The sequence below is a fragment of the Eptesicus fuscus genome, chromosome 4 (assembly GCF_027574615.1).
Source record: "Eptesicus fuscus isolate TK198812 chromosome 4, DD_ASM_mEF_20220401, whole genome shotgun sequence".
Lineage (NCBI taxonomy): Eukaryota > Metazoa > Chordata > Mammalia > Chiroptera > Vespertilionidae > Eptesicus > Eptesicus fuscus.
The window spans coordinates 23324601-23336856 of NC_072476.1; the positions used below are offsets into that span (position 1 = coordinate 23324601).

Sequence of the window (12256 nt, forward strand, 5' to 3'; positions counted from 1 at the left end):
CAAATTTAACTGAATGTCCAGTATTTTATTTGCTAAGTCTGGCGGCTCTACCCTCTAGAGATGTGAATGAATGAACGTGAAGCGCTTAGCACAGAGCCTGGCATACCGTGGCGCTAAGTGGATATCAGCTATCATCTTCATCTTCCTCCTCCTCTAGTCACTTCTTGGAACTACAGCCTCCCTGTTCCCTTCCCCCTCTTTAGAGACCGGCGAGAATATGTTTCCTACCAGAGGAACATCACCTGGCTCCTTAGCACAGCAGAAAATACTCTCGCTGCAGCTCTGGTGCCCGACTGCAGTGGTGTTTGGCAGGGAGACGCAGTGAGTTATCACAGAGCATTCCCTCCAGCGCTGGGTCATGCAAATATTTATTGCGAGCATTAAATAATAAATGGAACAGCCTGCCCAATGGTAAATCTGTCATGTTTGGTTTCAGCCAGGAGTTGTGACGGCTCCGGAATTGCCGCCGGTTCCACTGCCTCCGCCTGCCCTCCAGAGGGGCAAGGCAAACAGCTCGGTTCTCCAGGGCGGAATCAGCAGGCTGATTAGACACCTGGAAGCCGGAGGGGCGGCGGGGGATGCTCAGCCAGGCGGGGAAATTGGCAGGTAAGACCAGGCTGCGGCCCCGGAACCCACGCTGATGAGATGCAGGGCAGGCCTGGGCTCCCGCAGTCACGCTGCCACCACAGTTCTCAAGGGGCACCGTCTCGTTGTCCACATCTTATCTCTCAGCATTTCCCTTAATGCTTATGTCAGCTTCACTCGGGCCGGCTGGCCAGAGCTGGTGGCTTTCGAAAGCGGAGCCAACGTTCTGCCTCCTTTTCTAGGCTGAGTGGTGGGTGATGGGAGAGGAGTGAGCCTGTGTGTCAGACACTGAGAAGCAGTAATGTTTCTGGGGCCCCTGATGTGTGGAACTCAGACACGTGGGCTCTTGAGGTGTCAGATCTGACTTGGAATCCTGACTCTGCACTTACAAGCTTTGTGATCGTGGACCAGCCACTTAACCTCCAGGGCCTCAGTTTCTTGAGCTGTGAGGTGGGGGAATGATGGTCCCATCTGAGAGGGTTGTCGTGAGGATTAAATGAGATCACGTAGGTGAAGGGTTTAGCACAGTGTCTGAGACCTGGGGAGTGTTCATGATATGCCAGCTCTCATGGGTAATAATGGCCCAGAGAGGAAATGATCTTGCCCAGAACTACAGACAGGGCTGCTGGGGTCAACCATGTGGATGTGGTCACATCCCGGAGAATGGGGTGAACAGGTGTTCTGCTCACAGTTACTGAGTGATGGGATTAAGGCTTCGACCTGGGATTTGATGGTTTTCAAGATAATGCTTTCTTCTGCCCCCCTCTCCTGTAGGATGGTGGGAAGTGTGGCCCCTGTGCCGGACCCCAGTCCTCCTGGTCTGGCATTGGTGGTGTGCACACAGTGGTGAGGGGTAGAGTTGGAACCTAGCTAGTGTCAGGCTGTGCGGAAAAACGATACCTCAGAGGACGTGCTTGGCTTCGAATCACTGAGAACCCAAGTGGAAGTGGCTTACACAGTCATGGCAGCTATTGTCCGACAGAGGGTGGCCTTGTGGTTAGTTCATTCAGTGGCTTACTTCTGTAATGGTGAATCCAGTGTCTTTCCACCTGTCTGCTCTTTTTGTCATTTGTAGCAGGCGGCGCCTTAGATCACTCAGCCATCCTGACACTGTGGCTTAGACCTTTGGTTCTCAAAGTGTGATCCCCAGACCAGCATCATCAGCATCACCTGGGAACTTGTTATAAATATCAATTAAATTCTTGGGCCCCACCCTAGACCTGCTGAATCAGAAACTCTGGGGTAGGGCCCACAATCTATCTTTTCTTTTTTAAGTGTCACAAATAATTTTACTTAAAATTAGCTAGTTACATATTTTTTAAAAGTTTTAGAACCTCTGTCCGCCAGCATCCGTAAACCAGAATAGGTTGGTATGGAACCTGCAGTCCAACCGAAGAGCATCAATAAGTGATCGTCTGGGTATGTGCTGACACATTACTCTTGTCACCAAGACAGTCACAAACAAAACACATCTCTTGCCCGGATGAGTGGGAAGAATCCCCTTTCACGAGAGCTCCATAAAACATCTATGAAAGAAAGCTGGTCATATCAGAAGAGTCCCAGCACTTCAGCTGAATATAATGCCCCACTATTCTCTTGATTTAATTTCTGTGGCTTATGAAGACTTCAGTCTTGTTGAGCTCAGGACCAAATGCATATCTGAGGTTTCACAAACTTGTAAAGTCTGAACGGTAGCCTTCTGGCTTCTGGTAGCATTAAAATTAGCATCTGGAAGTAGGCATAGCCAGTCCATCATCTGGTTCAGGGTTGGAGGGTGTATTCCAGGATTCATTGCAGCATTTTCACTTCACTTCAAATAAAGGAGCTACGATACTGGAGAAGCAGAAGCTACCAGGATGCCGTGCTGGGATGTCTTTCACATCAGCGGGGAGAAACACGTCACTCACTCATTGCAGTTAGTGGAGCTGCTCTGTTTGGTATTACAGGGCAGGAGGTGGTCTCCTCTGTTGTGTCTTGAGGCTTTTCATTGAATTATTTAAAAAAACACACATTCTTACTGATTTCAGAGAGGAAGGGAGAGAGACATAGAAACATCAATGATGAGAGAGAATCATCGATCAGATGCCTTTTGCATGCCCCACACTGGGGACCGAGCCCACAACCTGGGCATGTGCCCTTGACCAGATTGAACCCGGGACCCTTCAGTCCGCAGGTCAATGCTCTGGCCACTGAGCCAAACCAGCTAGGGCTGGACCCCTGTTTCTTGAAGACTGCCATCACCAATGCTCGAGAACACCTTGAAGGAAGCACAGGTGACGGCTTCAGCAATGTCAGAGACTGCTGTAGATAGAGCGGTAACATCTAAGCCAGGCGTCCTCAAACTACGGCCCGCGGGCCACATGCGGGTGTTTTTGCCACTTTGTTTTTTTACTTCAAAATAAGATATGTGCAGTGTGCATAGGAATTTGTTCATAGTTTTTTTTAAAACTATAGTCCGGCCCTCCACCGGTCTGAGGGACAGTGAACTGGCCCCCTGTTTAAAAAGTTTGAGGATCCCTGATCTATACCTTGGCAACTTCTAGGCGACCTCCACGGAGCCAGGTCACAAGCTGTGAGGAAGCACGTGGGTTTGGATAAATGATCGGAGAGTTCCAGGGTAAAATGATGGTTCTGTTTCCCATCTTCCCAGAAGTCCTGTTACTGTGGCCCCAATAATCATAGGGAAGTCAAGTGTCTGCTTAATAGCCAACATTTTGAGTAGTTCTACTTCAGTATGTTTTTCTGAATCTTTCTTTATGGTTTTAAAAGTTGTTTGGATGCGGGAGCCTCTGGCTGGATACTTGCTTCAGTTTTTCTTCTCCTTAAAATTCTCTTCGATGGCTCTGAGTTCTGGGGTCCAAGTCCATACCCCTGTGAGGTTTCCCAGTTTACAGACTGAGGCACGGCCTGAGTGCATGGACCGTGCCTGTGCTTGCGTTTTCCAAGCGCACCTGCTAGTGATGGCACTTCACACGTGTTTGGAATCCCAGTTAGAAATTTTCCATGTAGCATGAACACATGTCCCCCGTAATACCAGAGCTGACTGCTGGTCCCTGGCGGTAATTCTTTTGGAACCTGTGGTGGTTGAAAGTTTGTGTTCCATATGGAGAGGCATTCCTGAGAAGTTGGTAGTGGTGATCCCAGGACCGCTACACGGTCTTTTAATCCAGGATGCCGAGCGCAACACCATTCTGAGCCTTCCCAGACACTATTGTCTTGAGCAACAGTGATCTCACTACCCTCTGATTTTGATGATTTTCTGGGTCACTCAAATATATTGGTTTCATATATGCATCCATCAGAGCTTAATGACATCGAAGAGCTGAATTTCTGATCCACAGATGCAGTAAAACTCTGTTAACAGATTTTTCTTCTTGTCTGAGTCGGAGTGTGTATTTGCTTAAGGCACGTGAGTTAAACATTTGTACATAAGCAAAGTAATTTCCATGTTTTTCGGTAATAAAGATTAAAACAGGATGCCTAGGTACCATGAAAAACCATGTCCACTTAATCACTGCTTCCTCAGGATAACGGTTTCAGTTTTCCGCTGGGGCTCTGCAAGCGAGGCCTCTAACCCCACACGGCCCCTTCCCTGGATGGCACCCAGGGTCCATCCCTCGTGTTGAATGTGTCTGTGTGCCTCAGCTGACAGCGTAGCTTTAAATACCTTATCCAGGTTTTCATCTTCGTTATTCCATAATCTCAAAACCTTGTTGTCCTGAACAGCAGTATACTCTCCGGTTTAGAAGTTGCACATAGCTGGGCGTGTATCATTTGACCTTGTTTTACTGACCAGCTAGCTGCCCAAGGGTTTCTGCTCAGAAACCTAGTAACATTAAGATAACACACACTGGGGTGAGGCTGCACGCCCCTGGGTCCGGGTGAGGCCATGCGCCCCTGGGTCCGGGTGAAGCTGGATCCCGGGTCCGGGTGAGGCCGTGTGCTCCTGGATCCGGGTGAGGCTGGGTCCTGGGTCCGGGTGAGGCCGCACGCACCTGGGTTCAGGTGAGGCCACGCGCCCCCTGGGTCCGGGTGAGGCCACGTGCCCCTGAGTCCGGGTGAAGCTGTGCCCCTGGGTCCGGCCGAGACCAAACCAGAGGGAGTCGGACCTGCATTACCACCATTTGTCCACCATCCAGAGCTGAGGGGTCAGTGCCGACATGTACACATAAGGAACTGGTGGACATTGAAATTGGGTCTCAAAAGAACTGTTGGTCCAGAAAGAAACTCACTACAGACTGATTCATTTGCCTGTCAGCATAACTATTATTGCTCGTCTCTCATTCAGTTCTTATAAGTATATCTCTAGTGACACATGATCTCGCTCATCTAGGGGAAATGATGAACAACATAGACTGATGAACAAGAACAGAACCAGAAACAAGGAGGCATCGATCGGACTATCGGGCCTCAGAGGGAGGATAGGGGAAGGTGGGGGGAGGGGGGAAAAATCAACCAAAGGACTTGTGTGCATGCATATGAGCCTAACCAATGGTTAAGTTCAACAGGGGATTGGGGCATCCGTGGGGGGGGTGTGGGATGGGAATGGGGGGATGAGGACAAATATGAGACACCTTAATCAATAAAGAAATTTAAAAAAAAGATGACACACACTGTTCTCAGAGTCAATTTCTGACTATAAAAGCAATTAAATTTACAACTAAAATGATAGTCTTCAACACATTTCCTACATTAACAAAAAGACAAGTACTGTATGATTCCACTGAAGACGGAGCAGAATGGTGGCTGCCGGGGGCTGGGCGGTGTGGGAGGCACTGTTCAGTAGGTGCAAGTTCTGCCAATGCAAGGAGCTCTGGAGATGGGTGGTGGTGATGGCTGCCCCACACGGTGACTGCACCTAGTATCCCGAACTGTAACCTTTAAAAAGTCGGTTAAAATAGTAAATGTCATGTTATGTGTATCCTTACACCAATTAAAAAGAAAAGAACTTTTACAAAAATAGTTAAAATGAAAACATAAACAATAGTATGTTTGAAAAATGGATTCCTTGTGCCTTTGAACGGGGGCCTGGGAAATTAAGTAGGCCGAGCTGGGATCACGCCCGTGCACATCCTCCACTGTGTTCCTGTGCAGGGCTTGCCAAATGGAAGTCCACTCGGCAGCCCAGGTGAAAACCAAGTGTCATCAGAAGAGTCAAAGCAAGCAAACAGCACAGGGGACTGTTGGCACCCCGTCCCCAAAACTTCAGAGGTGATTGATTATCTAGCTTCTTAAAGAAACAAGAAACTGTATTCAGCAGCCCAGAAGAAGAATTCCTCTCTACCCCACTACCCAAAGCAAAGCTGCTTAAAAGGTGTGCCTTCAGCTTTAGGTGTGGGGCCTCTAGGATTTACAGCACGCAGTTGGTAACAGATGACTCTTCATCAAGATTCCCATTAAGATACCAAGAAAACAAAAAACACAACAAAAACCCACAAAGCTGTCCCCAAGGGAAGAAGTGTATGGACACAGGGATAAACCAGTCCCCACCATGTCAGCCGTCCTCTCTCGTCCAACCAGTCTCCCTTCAGACCCTTCAGTGGGCAGCTGCGCTGACAGATCCCAGGAGGGATCTTAGCAAGGCCGTCTCCCAGGTCCGAAGCAGAAGCACAGGTTTCCTTTTCTTTCGGGGTCTGGCCCACGTGCACTTGGACGCTCTGTGCCTACAATTGGGAAATATACCTCTCTCTCCAGGAAAGCACCAAGTCACATTCCAGACTTCATTCAGCGAGCTGAGAAGCCACACCGGCTTCCCAAACAGCCCGCTTGCTGCTCACCCATCTTTTTCTGAGGCTGCGAGAAACCCAAGGCTCCTGCTCTGCGCTCAGCAATGGGAGACAGCAGTGGGGTGCTCCTGTCCCATCGCCCTCACCCCAGAGAGGATGAGAGTCCTGCTGCTCTCCTTTACTGACAACTGGGCTGTTTGGTTGCTCTGCTCTACGCCTAGGAGTCCGTCAGGCCCAACATCCAAGGGTATTGCAGACAACATGAATTTCTCCTCCAGGGCTGCCTGCCGTCTGGCAAACCTATGGACCCCCACGCATCCCTCCCGCAGGCTTCCTGCTTTGTCTCTCCACGATCTGTATTTGAATACGGCCTCCATATAATTCTGGTGGACACTAGACCAGGGATTTTTACCCGTGAGCAGCCAGATAGTAAATATTTTAGCCTGGTAGCCATTCAGCCTCTGTAGCCACTACTGAACTCTGCTGTTTAGTGTGGAAGCAGCCACAGGTAATAGTTAAACGAAGGAGAGGTTTGAAATTCATATAAGGTTAAATGTTAGGAAACACTATTGTTATACTTTTGATCGTTCTAACCACTTAAAACATGTAAAAGCCATTTTCCTGGGCCACCCAAAAGCAGGCGGTGGTCTGGGTTTAGCCCGCACCGTGGTTTGCCAATCCTGGCTAAGACTGACAAGATTCATCCTTGTAACTGGGAAGGACCCAGCTTCCCTTGCAACAGAAAGGGCCCCAATTCCTTAAAAAATGGAGATCTGGTTTACAAAGACGAAGGGACATGTTGCTGTTGTATGTCACCTGCGGTGTTTGTTACAGCAAGCTCCCAATTTCTGGTCAGCAGAACCATTCTTGCCAAGAATCAACTTACTCAGTGTCTTGCTTTTGGAGTCTAGACTGTTTTATTTCTTAGGCAGCTTTTTCATCTTTCCACTGAAGACAGTCTTCATTGTCCTGAAAAGACTTTGACATAATTCATTCTGATACCGGAAACTCCAGCTATTAATCCCTGGTGGCATCAGAGCCTGGGAAGGTAACGGTACATGCATCCAGGACAGTCTTTCAAGCTTCCTGCACTTTCTTTGTGAGCCTCTGAGATGGAGTTCCCTACTGCTGTTTTGTAGACAGGGCAGCTGAGCAATGTGGAGTGTCAAAAAGGTTAATGACACAGTGTCTAGAGCTACAGGGCAGCTTCCCTGTTCTGTGATTTTTCTGCTAGTTCTCTGGGCTACTCCCTGGAGTGTTGACAATGCTATGGTCTGGCTGCTGGCCTCTCTCTTTCCTCAGTAAAAGATAATAATAAAAATACTGCCCTGGCCAGTGTGGCTCAGTGGTTAGAGTGTCAGTCCCTGCACCAAAGGGTCTTGGGTTCAATACCTGGTCAAGGGCACATACCTCGCTTGCAGGTTCGATCCCCAGCCCCAATGTGGTCACGTGCAGGAGGCAACCAATTACTGTGTCTCTCTCACATTGATGTTTTTCTCTCTCTCCCTCACTCCTCCTCCCCTCCACTCTCTCTAAAAGTCAATGGAAAAATATTCTCAGGTGAGAATGAACAAAAATAAACAAAAATACTGGTGACAACAATAAAAAATAGCTGCCATGTGAATGAGTGCTTACTATGGTCCTGACACCATCCTAAGCACTTTATGTACATTATTTCCTTGAACTTATATCCATATATTATAGGTGAAGTAACCCAAAGTTACCACTAGTGAGTGGGTGGCTGACCCAAGTTTGATTCCCAGGCCGTTGGGCTCCAGAGCCCAAGCTTGATGAATTACTAGGAGGAGGCCCAATACTAAAATAGAATTGAAATGAATATTCAAAAGACTTTAACCCTGCCATTCTTACCCCACTCTCTGCTGGAAGCCTTTCTAAGATGAATATAATGGTTTTGTTTTGCCTTTGTTGCTTTCTTCCAGCTATTTGAGGTCAAATACTGTGTTAAAGAAACACCTGTTAATTTGAGAACCAGCTCTAGCCCTCTATAAATAAGACGATAGTTAGGAAAAGGGAATTCTTTGTTGTTTTCCTCTCTCGTATGGAGAATAGAGAGTTGAAGTATCTGCAGTTTGACAGGAGCCAGACCCCCAGTGTGAGGGTATTTGGAGATGGGACCTTTGGGGGGAGGTTTAGGTTTAGATGAGGTCATGAAGGTGTGGGGCCCTATGGTGGGATTAGTGACCACATAAGAGACCTCTGGTCTCTCTGCCATGTGCGGACTGCCAGCCTTCAGAATCGTGAGAAAGTAAATCTCTGTTGTTTATGCCCCCCCACTCTATGGTATTTTGTTATGGCAGCACAAGATGACTAAGAGCATGGGGCCTGGTCCTGGCCTGTGAAAAATTTAAAAGTTTCTCATTTTGGTGCTCTCCACCCATTATCACTGCCAGCCCCTTTAGTTCAGAATGTGGGTGCACCTTGTGTGGAGTTGAGAGGGTTGGAATTCATGGAAGTCATAGTAAAAATAGCATCATAGATCATCACTGTCTTTCTAGAACTTGCTGTATTTATTGCTGAAGCTTCAGGAAACCATGGTTTAGGCAAATAGGGGGTATTTTCTTCCTATAGCAAGACATCTGGAAGTGGTGGCATTGGGGTTGTTTTTGTGGCCCTGGTTAGCATCCCCGAGACTCACCTGGCCTCCCTCTCAGGCTGGTCTCATGCTGCCTGCTGTGGCTCTAGCCTCATCTGACAAGGTCCAAAGGCAGGACTGGGGGGTGATGGGCATGTGGGAGTTCAGACAGTTTCTCCTTGTATTCGTTTTCCAAATCACTCCAAAATGTAGCAGCTTAAAACAACAAACATTTATTCTCCTGAGGTTTCAGTCAGGATGTTGGCCAGGGGTGCAGTCATCTGAAGGCTTGACCGGGGCTGGGGGACCTGCTCCAAGGTGGATCCTGCACACGCCAGCAAGTTGGTGTTGTCAGCTGGGGCCTCTTCTCCATATGGGACTCTCCATAGAGCTGCTTTAGTGTCCTCACAACCTGTCACCATAGCCCCCTGAGGGTGTGATCCAAGAGCACAGGAGGAAGCCACAGTGCCTCTCACGCTCTGATCGTGGAACTCACATATTGTCACTTCTGCTGTGTCCTGTTCATTACAAGTGAGTCACTACATTTAGTTCACACTCAAGAGGAAGGGAACGAGGCTCCACAGTTTAATGGAAGGAGTATTGAAGAATTTGTGCACAAATTTTAAAATCACTACACTCTTTATCAATCGCCCCTCCCCTCTCTCTTTTTAGTCAGAGAGGAAGATCTTTTCCAGAGGGCTCCCTCCCTTACATCTCATTGGCTAATCCTGGGTCATATCGTTCCCCAAACCAAGGCACTGAGCCAACTTTCCTGAGATCAGAATCCTTGAACAGAACTGGGGTTCTGTTAGTAAGAAGAATTGGGGTGGGGAGGATGGCTTTGGATGGCTGTTGACAGTGTCTGCCACAGTACTTTACATATTTGATCTTTAGTTCTCCTAACAACCTTGTAAAGGTATGATTGTTACCCATAATTTGCAAATACGGAAACTATGGTTCAGGGAAGAAATTCCCCCAAGGTCATACAGCAAATAGGGTGGGAGGACCAGGCCCATCTAGCTCCAAAGCCAAACCCTCTCCACTGTCCCATCATAACAGTGGCTCTGTTGGGAGATGGGGGGATTTTGATGCCCAGGGGACACTCGGAAATGTTTTGAGATATTTTTGGTTGTCATAACTGAGTGGAGTGGGGAGAGTCCAGGGATGCTCCTGAACATCCTGTGATGCATAGGACAGCCCCACACCAGAGAATTATTTGACCAAAAATTTCAACAATGTTAAGGTGTCAAGGTTGAGAGCCCCTATATTAGAACAAGTACTTGGAGGGAAGGGATCATGTTATCTCAGTCACTTCTGAATCCTCGGTGCTGAGCCCGGTCCTGACACATTGTAAGTGTCCACTTTGTGAGACTTCAATAAATGCTGACTGAGCAAATGAGCAAACTTGCCACACCGAATTCCGGAATCAAGGAGGCATGGACTTGGAGGAGAAGTGCAGGATCGTGGGGGATAGGGAGTAACATTCCCCTCCCAATGGACTCAGCTTCCTCCAGTCTCGGGAGAACTGGTGGGGACATTGGTCCAACACAGCCTATGTTCCCCACTTGCCAAAGGGGGCTGACTGATGGATGGTGGTCAAGGCCGGTCACCTGTTGATCTCTGAGATCCTGGAAATAGAGGGACCAAATAAAGAAACACTTCTCTGGATCTACCCATTTTTAAAGGGACTAACCGCCCAGGCGGAAACACAGTAATTTATATCTTCCCGCCCTTCCCTCCTCTCCTCGCTCTGTTCTCTGTAGGCAGCTCCTGGTGCTTCAGGGCAAAGATAATGAAATTTCCTTCTTGTGTCAAACTCCTTTTCCCAGGAGTCAGAGCCCCAGCATCAGCCAGGGCAGAAGAACTGGGTTCTGGGAACCTGCGTCGGAGGCGCAGGGTGTGCCCGCAAGTTCAGTTTCTGGAACAGGCTGGGCTGGCAGTGATTGGTAATTACCTGGTAACTGACATTTCCGTACCCGCCAGCTCTTCATTGGATGTTTCTGCATCATGTCGGGGTATGAGAAAAAGCAGTAGTCTGTAATGGATGGGCAAGACCAGTTTTTTTCTAGACGACAGTTTTTACAGTAAAGATAGAGCCTTGAATTTACTCTAAATGTGTCTCTGGTTTGGCACCACCAGCAGAATGTGTATCATATCCTCATAAACACTCAGGGATTATTGTGTCCGTTTTACAGTTGAAATGCGCTCAGAGAAGTTAAATGGCTTGACCAAGATTCCACAGACAATTAGTGGTATAGCAGGGATTTGAGCCTAGGATAGTCTGTTCACCGCCCACAACCCTGCAGTCTCCCAAGTTTCCAGGGCTGTCGGGCTCTCAAGCCGTGCTCTGGTGGTGACTTGGATCCCCTCTCCAAAGTCTTGGCTACTGCCAGAGATGGAATGTTTGTGCACTGCCCCCCCCCCCCTCCCCCAATTCATATGTTGAAATCTTAACTCCCATTGTGATGGTATCTGTGGGTGCAGCCTTGGGGAGGTGATTAGGTCTTGAGTGTAGAATTGTTTTAAATCATGTCAAAGCACAGAATTCTCAGAACAATGCTAACTAAAGATCCGTAATAAATCCTGGTGGTGAAGAGATTGTCACAGCTAGCTCCTAAGTTACCTCCATCCTCAACCTTTGACCCTCCCATCTTCATATGAGCAGAACTGCTCTCACAGGACCGAAGTACTGGTGTTTTCTCAAAAAGGAAGGAAATTTAAGACTGAGGGCTAGTCTGGAAGCCATAGCCTCTCTTTAGCCCACCTTCTGAGAAAGGTTAAGCAAATTGTTAAGCAAATAGCATCGAACAGACTGGCAAACTACAGCAGGAAGGCTGTGGAAGGTTGGGGTGGGGGGGAGGTAAGAGATCAACTGAAGGACTTACTTGCATGCATATAAGCATAACCAATGGACGCAAGACACTGGGGGGCGTGGTGAGGGCATGTGCCAGGGGTAGGGGAGGCTTTTGTCTCCTTTTTTCTCCGTCAATGGGGAAAAAAAAGGAGACATATGTACTACTATTTGTAATACTTGAAATAAAAACAACAACAACAATAGAGTTGATTGAAATACAAAATAAATAAATCCTGTTTAATAAAGATGGAATACGCAAATTGACCATTACTTTGTGACAAAGATGGCGGCGCCCACAGCCAATAAGGAGGGAATATGCAAATTGACACGACAAAGATGGCAGGAGCTGGGCCAGGACGCAGGCGTTCTGCCCCACCCCAGCCACTCCGGGCCTCTGGGCAGCGCACGAAGGTGGAAGTTGGCTCTGGGCTGGAGCGAAGGTGGGAGGCGGCGGCCAGAGTGAAGATCCGGGTCCCCGGTGCCGGCAGCCAGAGGAAG

The 12256-nt window shown here is 48.2% G+C and overlaps 1 pseudogene; it reads right to left on the reverse strand.

Annotated features, from left to right (window-relative positions):
• Positions 1–3124: 3124 nt before the first annotated feature.
• Positions 3125–10913, reverse strand: LOC103286284 (nucleolar protein 11-like; annotated as a pseudogene).
• Positions 10914–12256: the final 1343 nt, after the last annotated feature.